Source organism: Ambystoma mexicanum, chromosome 2p (genome assembly GCF_040938575.1).
Source record: "Ambystoma mexicanum isolate Mex_15411 chromosome 2p, UKY_AmexF1_1, whole genome shotgun sequence".
In the NCBI taxonomy this organism is placed as follows: Eukaryota; Metazoa; Chordata; class Amphibia; order Caudata; family Ambystomatidae; genus Ambystoma; species Ambystoma mexicanum.
Window position 1 is genome coordinate 847,709,852 of NC_090923.1, and position 13,518 is coordinate 847,723,369.

Here is a 13,518-nt window from a genome sequence, read left to right on the forward strand (position 1 = left end):
GTGGGAAATCCAGGCATATGAGGACCCTCAGAATTCTTTGATCGCTAAACTTTACACATCATAACATGGGGAGGGGCTGAGGTCTTCTGCATGGTAGAGGGCTGTAGGAAGCACATGACACATGATGTAGGGGCAGAAGGGAAGGGAAAGGACAAGGCCAATATCTTGGGGCGACAACTATGAAGAGCGATGATCAATAAGGGCACAATAAAATATAGCAGGTGAATGAGACACCTGCTCTTCAGAAACCTCTACAGTGGTGCTTAGGAGGGAGAGGGTCCTAGTATTTCCCATGACCAGGGTGCAACATTTTGGCAACATCGGGCATGCTCTGCAAACACCCCTGCACCCATCAAGCATGCTCAATCGGTACCCCTTTTGAAGACCTCAAAAACCTCAGTGGCTACCTGTACCTTGTGACAGAACATGAAAACCTTTACAATTGGTGTGATCGTTACACCATACAAATAATAAAAAACATTACTCACACAATAGGAAATGGCATGTGCAAGTCAGCAACTTGTAAACGCCTTTCAGTGACTACAACAATATCTGTTTCCTAATCACACACATCATTAAAAAACCCCACTCCACATTTCAGTTTCCTCACATATATTGGGTAGCAAATTATCATCATCCGAGCTGACATGTTGTCTATGGGTAGATGTCATTCATGGTATTTCGTACCAATGTTACTGTATATATATATATATATATATATATATATATATATATATATATATATATATATCAATTGTTGCTCCTAAAGCAAGAGACAAAAGCTCTGGCCAGACAGATTGATTGCTGTTCTGTAATGGGTTGTCAACCATTCCCATGGGTGTAGTAAGAACAAAATGTATTTGTTATTTCTAAACTAATATGTTGCATTACTTTCAAATGATACACAACTAAATAAGTTGATTGTACCCTGATGTATATTTCATTTAAACAATGTGAAATAATGTTGAATGTATAAAATGAAACAATTATGAACGAAGAAAATAAAGAACCATTTGTTCTATCTAACTCAATGTAAATAACGCCTAGATACCTGAGGGTTGTGTGTGCTTTAATAGTGTATTTATTTGTTTGTGTATTTATTTATTTTATTTATTTATTTTGCGTTACAATACAAATCTGCACTTTTCACATAAACAAACCAAATTGACAATTTTTATAAAATTCCTTAAAAACACAATCTAACATGATACGCCTACAGTCCAAATAACAACCCATAACATTACTAGTAACACATATAATAGGAACGTTAAAATTCCACAAAGCATACCTTTAAAAACTCTAAAAGTCTAATTGATAATTGATGTGTGCTGTAATAAATGCAAGAAAACTAAATAAATAACTGTCCAGTAGCTATCAAGCATCTGTTTGGTTGATGGTCTGCTGTCTGTTCCTCTTGATTATCCATCTGTATTCTAGGCACCAAAGTAACTAAGGAAGTTACCTCATCAATTCTCCTCCCTGTAGGCTGCACCCACATTTCACACAAGCCTTTCAACAGGTTTCAGTGATCGAAAGAGTGGTCAAACATGAGCTTGAAATTCTCAGTGCACTGATCAAAATGTTTATGTGTAGGTGTTCTTCCTGCTGCCTTTGCCTTCCTTCAAATAATGTTGCAAGCACTGTAGCAAAGCATCCTTGCACACTTTCACAGTGTCTCCTCCTTGTCATGCAGTGAGTTCTCCTCAAAAAAGTAAATGCAGATGAAAAGTGACCACCTTCACTTTAAAACCTTGGTCTGTAAAGGAAGCCAGCAACTGCTCAATTGTATTTTTTTACTGCGCATTTTTAACACACGTATACATTAAGTAAATTGTGTTTCAAACCGCCCACAGGGCAACAGGGAGGGAACATGGGAAGAAAGCAAATATAACAATGACAGATAGAAGCGGACCAACTAGGCCTTGTGAGCATTCAGAACGTGCAGGTGTAGAGAGAGAGAGAAGGGATGAGAAAGTGACGGGTAAGTGCTAGGTGTACCCAGAGGGAAATGCTAGGGAGTAAGCAGATGTTAAGTGACTTGCTGAGAGTGGACAATTGCCAATAAATAAATCAGTAAGTGCAAGCCTTTGGTGGCACTGGCCAGTGGGTGCCATGGCAAGTGCTGGGAGTGGGCAGAGGCTGAAGGTGATTTGGTGTGGGAGGCCAGGACCCAGGAGGACACATAAGGGCCCTGGTCACCAATCTCAGCAACTGTGGGGTTTAGTAGAGGAGGGAGGAAGCGAAGGGGGAGGTGAAAAGGAAGGTCTTGAGGACCTTCCGGAATTTGAGGAGATCTGGCTCAAGGCGAAGAGGAAGGTGGAGGCTATTTCAAAGGGGTGAGCCAGCTGAGGAAAGAGATCAGCCACCAGCTCACTGTTTAGTGAAGCGCTTGACACACAGAGAGATGGTGCAGGAGGAACGTAAAGATCTGGAGGGAGAGTATTTAGTGAGAACCAGTTCTAGATAGCGTGGTCCGCAGCCCCAGGCGGCATTATGTATGATGAAGAGGGATTTGAATTTTTTTCTTGCATCAACCGGGAGCCATTGGAGAGACTTTAGTGCTGGAGAGATGCAGTCCCTGGGCTTAAGGCCAAGGAAAGGTATTGCAGCTCTATTCTGGATTAGCTGGTGGGGTTGTTTAGAAGAAAAGGGTAGATTAAGGAAAAGGCTACCGCAGTAGTCTAGTCTAGAGAGAACCAGAGCTCTATAGACATTGAGCTTCTCGGGGAACGTGAGAAAAGGAGGAATTTCTTTGAGGAGGTGGACTTGAAAGTAGGTCTTCTTGGCAAGGTCCAGAATGTGAGGGATGAAGGAAAGAGAAGAGTCGAAGATTCCGCCAATGTTTCTGGCTTCAGATGAAGGCAAAGAGGGAGAGTCCATAGAAGATGGCCAAAGTGAGTGGAAGAAAGAGGGAGCAAGAGTCCCAATAGGAAGGATCTCAGTCTTGCTGGTGTTGAGGCAGATATCATTGGAAGTACACCAGAACTAGAAGGCAGATAGGCAGTCAGAAATGATGGAGGAAGTAGGGAGAGGATCAGAGGGAAGTTTGAATAAGAGTTGTGTGTCATCTGTAAAACATGGAAAGTTGGGGGAGAAGGTGGAGGTGAGGTGCGCAAGCCGAGCAAGATAGGTGTTAAAGAGTCAGGGAGAAAGGTTGGCCATGCCGGGGGATGCCACAGGTGGAGATAGAGATGGGGAAGTAGAAAGAGCCCAGAATAACCGGGGATGAACGGGTATTGAGCAAGGAGGTCAGCCAGTCTAATACCCGCTCTGAGATACTGAGGGTTTTGTGGAGCCATTTTATGAGAATGGAGTGCTTGACCGTATCAAATGCAGAGGAGAGATTTAGTAGAATGAGAACAGCTGGAGAGTTGGAGTCAAGAGATGCAAGCAATTCCTCATGGGCGTTCAGAAGAGCAGTTTCTGTGCCTCTGGATGCTCGGAATACAGATTGATAGTCGTCTAGGCAACCAACAAGTTCAGTGTGCTGGTTCAGTTGGGGGAAGGCCAGTTTCTCCAAGATTTTCCTAAGGAAGGGGGTGATAGATATGGGGCGGTAGTTGTCAGGACAGGATGGGTCTGCAGAAGGTTTTTTCTGGGGGGGTCGCCCAAGGGAGTGCTTGAGGGAGGAGGGGAAAGACCCAGTGGCAAAAGCGTGGTTGCAGAAATCAACAAGTACAGGGGCAAGAGAGCCACTATTGTCCTTAATGGCTCTGGAGGAACAGGGAGACATCTGTTTGGAGGAAACCTTCATGGATGGACAACTCTGGTGATCTCATCAGGGGTGATAGGAGAGAATGAGGAGAGAAAGGCAGAGTGAGGATGGGGGGCTACAGGAGGCAGGCGGTGGAGCAAGGGGAAGAGAGAGGGAAACAAGGGTTCTCACAATGTCCTGGGTTTTTACAGTGAAGTGTGTGGCCAGTGCGTTGCAGAGGGACTGGGAGGGAAGAGGTGTGGAGGAGTCTGTGGAAGGGTTGGCTAGTTCCTTGCAGGTTTTTAAGAGTTCAGCCGTATTACTGGATGCACCAGAGACACAAGCCTTGATTTGGGCCCTTTTCTTGGAGCGAATAGAGAGTTGGTATTGCCTTTGGAGCAGACGACAGGTCAGTTTGTGAGAGGGTGAGCCTGAGGTTTGCCACTTCTGTTCCCCAGCTTTACACTTGCGTTTTAGGGCTGCCAGTTTAGAGTCGTACCAGGTGTTACGCTTGGAGGCATATTTCAGGCGGATCCTCATGACTGGGGCAAGAATGTCAAGGTTATTTATGATGGCAAGATGGGAGGTTGCTGAGAAAAGAGTCAGAGATAGAGTCTGTAGTGGGGAGAGAGGGGGGATGAAGTTAGATGCAAAGGCAGCAGCTGACATTCGTTTCATTGGTCGGATGCTTGTGAACGAGGTTGGCTGGGCTGTGGGATGTGCCGAGAGGGCCCAGATGAGAAGAGCAGAAAGAATAGTCTGATCAGGAGAATGGGGTGATCAGTGGTGGAGAGAGTAAAAGATCAGTGCAGATAAAGGCATCAATAGTGTGTCCAGCCAAGTGGGTAGGGTCAGAAGGGAGAATGGAGAGGGGAGGGAGAGCCAGGTGCATAGGTCACAGAAGAGAGTGGATGCCGTGATTGAGGTATCAAGGTGGATGTTGAAGTCACCCAGGAGAGCAAGTTTAGAGGTGGCTGTGAGGAGAGAGGATGAGAAATCAGCCCATTCGGAGAGGAACAGGGTAGTAGAGCCAGGTGGCCTGTATATAGTGTCAATGATAGGAGGTGGGAGAGATGACCAGCTTGCAAACCAGGCTCTCAAAGGAAGAGTAAGGTAGGGTGGGTATGAGGAAGAAATGACCCACTCAGGGAAGATCATATCAACCCCACCACCATCATGGTTAGGGCGAGGATTGGAGATTATCTTATAGCCATCAGGGAGAAGGGAGTAAAAAACAGTGACTGAGCTGGCATTGAACCATGTCTCGGTAAGAGCAAGGATATCAAGGTCAAGGTCTTCAAGCATTAGGCAGATGTCTTTAAATACAATACAGGGGATCACCACTTAAGTTTGAAAGGAGGTACCTTACCCGCTGTGCCACATCTGAATCACCTGCCAAGGAAAAGGCTCTTGGCATGTTTGTCATGTTGAGGTACACAACATGGACAACCCCACTTAGATATGCATTGCAATAGCTAACCCACTTGGCAGTATCCTCGAAAGGTCATAACATGGAGCAGACATTAGCCATAAACTGTCATTGGCACAGTGTTAAAAAGGCCCTAACTAGAGTACTTCAAGTTGTGCTGTGGCAACTTGTCCTGCGCTTACACTAGGGAGAGTGCATTTGTGACATGGTAAACCCAGATGAAATGTAAGCTGATCTTCTGGTAATAGTAACAATTTCTTTCACAGGCTCACATTAGCTGTCAAAGCCTGTGACCATGATGTTAAAAACATCTGTAAAGCACGATATATGAATTGTCTTGCCAGTTCATTGGACAGAAAGAGCATATCAAATTTTGTCTGCTGCCTGCTGCCAAAATGCCACTCTGCCTCCACATCTTCCACATTCTCCCACATGTCAACTCTCCTGTGGCTTCAGACATAAAACCACTCAACACACAATGTTGCTGGTGCGGAATTGCATTCACGTTCTGCCCCCTTGAATTACTTCAGGATTCAACTGGTCTGATAGAGGAATCAAAGTTTGAATTACTTCACTAACCCACTTGTCGGTTAGAGAAAGCACAGGCCACCAACTGTGTTGTGATGGCCATGTTATCAATGCTCTGACCAATGATCCCCACGTACATGGTGATGACATATAGTGTCAACTTTGTAGCGTGGTAAGCATCAAGCTGGTGCTGTCTTTTACATGTGGAATGTGATCTTTCTGTCCATGGTCAAAGGCTTCTACAACACTGGACTGAAACAATGGGGGAACACAGCAATGCAGCACTGATGCACAGGGGCATAGGTTGGTGGCCCACTCCCGATCACTAACTGTGAAGGATTGCCATCTGTCAAGAGAAGGAAAGCCCTAGATTTTTGATCAGTATTAATAATACATTGATGTGGGCAATACGTCTCAGAAAGGGTGGTCTGCCATTCATCCCATTTCATCAAACCCCTTGCCAAAAGCATAGTGTACACCTGTGCTCTACTGTATCAGTATACTGATCCAAAGGGCATGCTCGCCAGTGGCAGAGTGTGGGTTCAGAGGTCACAGGCACCCGTATCACAGCTGATCTGAAAGCAAATTAATTTAAATATACTGCATTTAAAATCTTCACCTCTGTTCCATCTGGTGACAGTTTAATCTGCAAACATCAGTGTGAGGAATTGTCATCTAGCAAGGGTATAGTAGCCTTGTCTGTTTTGATTTTTATCAAAAAATAACATGATCCGGGTAGCTCCATCACTGAAGGGGAAATCTGCTGATCAGATGCCTGTGCCCTGCTGCATCAGTATCCTGATCTGCAGTGCCTGCTTTACCAGAGGCACAGAGCAGATTTAGTGGGCACAAGTGCCCATTTAAGAGCTCCAGTACAGCTATGTCTCTGCAGTGCTGGGGCTGCATTTAAGACATGCACCCCTATAATCATCGGTTTATTGTCCTAGTGCTGATGCATCTTTAAACATAATCCATACCCGAGTTATGGTATGGTGGATAATATTTCTCATAATTATTACAGGCACAGCAATTTAATATCATGCATGTGTTAGTCCTGTGAGCACAGCTCAGCTGTGAAATGATAGTGTGTATTCTCCCCAGACAGGCTGTCCTTGGTACTGCTACCAGGACTGTAGCATTAGAGAGTGCCTCTCTTCGTTCCTTTATGAGGGCCGGTAACACCCTCCTCAGAGAGACATCCACACCACAGGAATCTGTCATTCACAACAGATGTAGCCTTACAACAGGGTACTCCATATCTAAAGACATTTGATTATATTGAGAAGTGAGGAAGGGGGGGTACTTCAAAGTTGGAGGAAGGTTCCACCATCTTGCTTCTCTATGCCTCTATCTTTCCTTCCTGTCTCTTCCACTTCCTGTAAACCAAAGCACTTTGGGTGTGATGTGTGGGAAACCAGAGGGTGTCTTGCCCACTAGTTCCTGGGGATCTCTCTTTTAGGTGGCCAGGGCACGGCCATCGCCTTTGGATCCAGACCCTGGGGGTTTACAAGTGCACAGGGATCACCTGGGTGAGGGGTCATCGGGACGTGGGGGTGAGACAACCGATAGAGGGACGCAGTATTCCCCCCTCTTTTGTTTATCTGATACATCCTATTTTTTAGGATCTTCCCAAGTCCCAACTCCCCTCCCTTTTTTACACAAACAATGGGCCAAGGAAGAGGGTAACTGAGACCCACCAGACCAACTCTCTCACATTTTATTGGACATGTCCCGTTAATCGTGTCAGGCAAAGTCAGGCACTTTACTCTAAGTGTGTACACCTAATACCAATTAGCTCTCCTCACATGAATAAAAGGCAACACCTAACGACACACTCTGAGCAAGGCAGAACACGAGTATGACCAGAATTTCTGGGACGAAGGCACACCTACTGCAGCAGAGCAACAGACCAGGGGGAAGAGCAGTGGACCAAAAACCCCAGGAGTTCCCTACTGGAGGTTGTTGTCTCTGACAAGCCATGAAAGACATGTGGAGAAGGCCAGACCACACAACTGAAGATTGCATTGTGTTTCAAGGACACAGGCGACACTCGGGGGAGAACGAGAGTTGGGGAGGCATGGCCAAGCCTGTGGTACTAACCTTGACTTGTAAATTGGACATAGCGAAAAGAAGAAAGAGATGTACACAGCTAGTGAGTTGTCAAGTGACCTGAGAGACCAGTGTGTGTTAAAGCGAATGAAGTAGCAACATTATATTGCAAGTGAAGGCTACAAACATGAGAATGAGACGTGAAGAAAGGCAGACCTGTGAGTGAACTTTGAAACCAGTACAGCTGTGAGATCAGTGATACTAAGTAACAGAGTGGTCCAGCAACAGGAAGAAGCCCACTCGAAAGTCTCTGTGAAAGGCACATTGTTTCTATCAATAAAGCAGATGAACATAAAAAGTGAAGTAAGCACGAGGAAACATGAACGTTGAGTAGGAGTGGTCCTGCAGTGGTCCGTAAAGGAATCCACGCATATTCAAAAGTCTTTGACTTCCGAAAGTGGTCTGAGTCTGACAGAGGGAGACCCAAAGTATAATAAGCTAGAGGAAGGAATGCCCCTTGCAAGCTTGTGTTGAACTTTGACATGAGAGGTCTGAGCCAGACAGAGGGGGACGTCCATGAACCGTGACGTGAGAGGTCTGAGCCTGACAGAGGGGGGCCACTGTGAACTATGTGGTGAGAGGACTGAGCTTGACCGAGGGGGACCTACGTGCACTGTGTGGTGAAAGGTCTGAGGCCAGCAAAGGGGGACCTTTGTGAACCTTGTGTTCAAGTACTATTTTGAAAGACAAAAGAGACTTAATGTGAAAGGCCAGGTGGGCCTCGATCCACGTTTTGGAACTGTTCATAGTATTGGAAACTGATCCAGAGTGTGTCATCCTGCCTATAGGGACAGCCTTACTCCATAAGGTATAACACAAGGAGGAGAGCTGGTTCAACCCCATTTATCTTGTTTTAACACTGAGTTTTCCTTTGCATACATTTATCCTCTTTTCACTTTTTTGTATAAGAGATAGGGCAGGACTTTTTTTTTTGTTAGCATAGGCATAGGCCATTTTGATTTGACCGACTCCACTAGGACTGTTTTGTTTATCGTTTGGTGGTTGAGACATCTCCCATCTTAGTTATAGGGCAAATTAGGAGTTTCTCCACTTCCAAAAATTTCAATATAGGTTTTTCAAATTATATCCATTTTGTCAGTGTAATACTTGTGATACCATGCCTCACCTACAGATGTTAGACGGCAATGTCCACTTATTCAAAAAACAGGGATACTTCTGCTAAAGAAGGCAGGTTTTAGTCCAATCACGTGTGGACTTTAAACTTTAAAAGAAGGAATCTCCCACTCTTTCTTGAATTCACTTTTACTGTCTTCCATTTACTTCTTTGGGAGACAGCAATTTAATAATGTTACATCCAAGGATCGAGGAAGCCTGATTGGCTGTGAAAGATTATTCAACTAATTAGATAATGCAGCCTGTTTTCCAAAAATGATATCAGAACATTGAGTTAAATCATGGTGCCATTTAATAGGAATGTGGTTGTTATGTCAGCTGCATATCATGCCTGGCTTGAATTTTTATAACAAATTTAAAAGTAGGGTTTAGGAGTAGGACATGTTTTAAATGATGTATTAATTAATGGTTTTACTGTGTACAATTATAAATGAATGATTTTATGAGTCGTGTATTTTTTCTTCCTTTAAAAATCACCTATCTTCATCACATTTACATATCCATTTTTAAAACAGCACCATCCCCCCAAAATCATGACATCCTCAGTCAATTTCAATCATTAGAAACACTTCCTTTTAAAACGTAATCAAAACAAAAGTCATGGGCAAGTTTTCCCCCGAAAGCAAAGCCACCCACCAGGCTTCAGCAGTAAATGTTTTTTCATTTCATTAAGCCTTCACAGGTATCGCATCCCGTGGCTTGTCAAGTCGGTGCGAAACATGGTGGGATGTTTGAAGGATTCATCCAATCCTTTAGTATCACAAAATCTGCAGCTGGCATCTTTGACCTGCTTGTTATAGAGCGCCTTAACCTTTTTGATGTATTGTATCGATGAATTAGATTGTGTAATTTGTACTACTTGTTTGTTTTAAAATGTGGCTAAGTTTATATTTAACCAAGTACACAATAAAATGATTAAAAAAATGGAAGGTTGCCATTCTTTTAGGGGCAAAAGTAAGAACGAAATGTATTTGTTATTTCTAAACGAATGTGTTGCATTACTTTCAAATGATACACAACTAAATAAGTGGATTGCACCCTGCTGTGTATCTAATTTAAACAATGTGAAATGATGTTGCATGTATAAAATGAAACAATTATGAATGAAGAAAAGAAAGAACCATTTGTTCTATCTATTGATTTAAATAAAACTGTATTTAACCCTGCTTGAAAGTGTACTGACTACATAAACCTATATGCACCTCAGAGGAATCCAGGCCACAGCACCAAGAGTGGCTGGAAGGATATTTTAATAAAACAATGCTCGACATTACATCATTCAGACTTCATTGGTACTTCTTGCTCATAGAAACACAGCCCTGAATTAATTACAATGAATTACAAGCTTCAAAAGTGGATTCATGCTTCAAAAGGACATTGTGAACTTTTACAGGCCTATTACACTTGCCCAACTGCTCAATAGTACATAGGAGACCTGTCACACCAATCACACTGAACCCCTCATAAAAATGTGCTCACGTGAGTCATGGGACTATAGTCATATGATGTATTCACATTGAAAACGGCACATGTTGGGGCTTGTATTTATTCACTTATAAAAGGAACATATTAGAAATGGAAAACCGGGCGTATCTTGGGGCGAATAACAGCATTTTTAGATGTTTTATGTTAAGACTGAGTAACAAGCTCAATGTCTTGCCAAGTAAATAAAATTCATTATCAATTAAACACAATAACTGAATATTAAAAAATGATAGGAACTTGAACCCAATTCTGTGTTGTAGATACAAAAATACTATTTCAGTTAACATCAAGTTGCATTGTTTATAATTATACAAATTATGAAAAATAATACCTTTCTAAATATATATGCCATAGAGTTGTGTGTGTCTCTGTGTGCCTGGAAACACAGGTCCCAATAGTTTTTATTTTATTAATGTAGTATCTTAATAAATGTCTAATGTTATGTATACAAAACAAAAACATTACTGTTTTGCACATGGAGTGAAAGGACCCCACTTTATTTTTCAGGTCAAAAGATTTATATTTATAGACACCCAATCAAGATTAGGGAATTATCCTGTAGGAGTGATTAATGGCACAAAAATCCAAGAAAAATAAGCAGCATCATAATGCCAAGGAGAGGATAATTATGGTTACAAAATGTCATAAACAGAGACAGAGAGGACCTTATCAGGATCATTTTTAATATCACTGGAAGGAGATGGATGGGTGAAGAAAGATAATAACTGGGAACCTGGAATTCCATAGAGTCTGTGGGAATAATGATCCCCATTCTAGACAAGATGGCCAGTCCATATGGTAACTTGTCCACAGCAGCTTAAGTGAGCTTTCTGATTACAAAATACAAACTGAGAGGTCCATAATGATTTCATAAAATAGAAGTCACCATTTGAAAGTAAGTACAAAAGCCCAAATATCCCGATTGCCATATAGTCTGGCCCATGGTGTTCAGTGGAGTTATGGTGGCCTGGCAGCAAGAAGGGGATGTTAATTTTAAGGGGTCTGTGGTAGGTCAGAATAAGCAGACAGACCAGGATTTGCCACTTCAAGAGGTGTTTATTATAAATTATAAGAAAATGCCTGACTTTCCCTACTCTAAGGGTTTCCCTACCTGACACAATTAAACTAGGGTGCATATTGTCCGTTCTAAAGTCCAAATTAAAAGTCTGCCCTCCATCTGAAACTAATCTTCACTGACCCTACCACTTATCGTAAATAACTAGAGACCAAGAGAATACTCCCTTATCCTGGGATACCTTTCCAGCAAGTATTTCTCAGTACAAGATCTTCAAAGAGCTTTTAGCTATTACTCCCCATTATGTGCAATGCAATAGGGATGCGTCATCGGGTCGGCACTCGACTTCAAAGTCTTTCTGTGTGTGAAATGGCATTTTGAAATGCATTCTATGTATGATGGGTTATCATGAGATTAAATCCACTTAATCCATTGCATTCGTTCATCCATACATTTATGCATGCATTCATCTTTGAATTCATCTACAATAGGCCATGTGAGCACTATAGTTTTGGTCTAAGCTATCATGGTTCCATATTTGCTTGCAGCCACATCATTTTTATGTACACTTGTCATTTTATAGCACAATGGAGTGTGCTTTTAGGCGCTAGAAAATCTGCTTTGTGTTTCTGTCCACATGAATTAGGCTTGTAGCTGTGCACAGAGAATTGTTTTTGCACAGTGTAAAAGTTTACATAAAAATTTGTCTTGACAGACAATCAGCTATGTTAGAGACAACCTTGGTTGGCTGACTGCAACTGAGAATGTTTTCGTTCTGAATGATACTTTCTGTCTTGTGCGGAGAGAGGAGCGAAGAGAAGATAGCTTGCTGTTCTTAGAATAACTTAGAGAGACACGTCACTGTGAGTGGTACAGTTCATGCCATAACATATGTCGGCATGTACGAAGTATGAAGTGCACATAGGTAGACATGCTGTTCTCTATGAAATGCTTACGGCGCACATATGTAATGAGAGTGTGTCACAGCACTACAATGCTAATGTATAACTGTGGGGTTTCTGTTGAATAGATTCAGACGGTAGATCCAGATGGCAGATGCAAACGGCAGTAGAGTGGAGTATGAGTGTGTTGGAGAGCTGATGCAAGAGAGAGCTAGAGGGGAGGGAGCTGTCTCATCAGAGGTTGAGAGAGTTGTGCGGGGACATATAAATGCTGAGAGCTAGTAGGGGTTTTGCTATTTGCTAATGCTAGAGAGAGCATTGCTAGAGATGCAGAAGGTTAGGCTCAGCTGGTCTGAGAGCATTGCTAGAGGAGAAGCCAGAAGGGGTGGGGTAGTTGCACTTGTGCTTAGAGAATGCTGATTTTCATGCTTGTATAGTAATTAGTGACGTTTTACCAGGCGGAAATGCAAGGCATGAATAAAGATGCAATTATGCTTTGAAATGAGCCGAATTCGTGTCTTTGTGATTTTGCCATTCTGTTTTTGTTTTCATAGAATTATCACAGTGCACACCATTTCTGGTTTCACATGTGGTTCATCAGTATGGCTGTCAAGCTTGCGCCCTATTTTTCTTCGAATGCGCTTTGGTGTCACCCTCTCTCTGTGGTTTTAGCTTTGGGAGGGGTTTCCACTCCTTTTCCTTCTCAGCCACCACTTTTCTCTCACAGTTCCCTCCTGGAACCTCTCTCAGGTATGTAGGCTCTCATGGTAAATTGCTGTAGCTTGGGCACTTGCCAGCTATGGCTTCTCTTAAGCCCTCCATCAATTTTCCTCTTGGGAATGTTATCCGACTGGCAGACATCCCCGGGTCTGCCCCCTGAACACTGCAACTCACACACTTCTGCCCCCTGAACAGTGCAACTCACACACTTCCTCCACCCAGCTGCTTTCCTGCATGGAAAGCAGCTTTCCATGCAGGCGGGCATTTGGCGAGAGTCTTTCTCTCTCTCTTCCTTTTGATGCTCTGGGTCTTCCCCAGTTTTTTGTATCTATCCTTTCTTTATGTCAGAGTTATAGTCATTATAACTCCTTTGGGTTTCTTTGCCTCAGTACCTAGCAGATACATATTCTTTATCACACCTGGGTGTTACTTGTTTCATTATTAGGCAAGTATGTATCTTCTACAAAGATATCACAGCATCAGATGTAGGAGGAATCTGGTT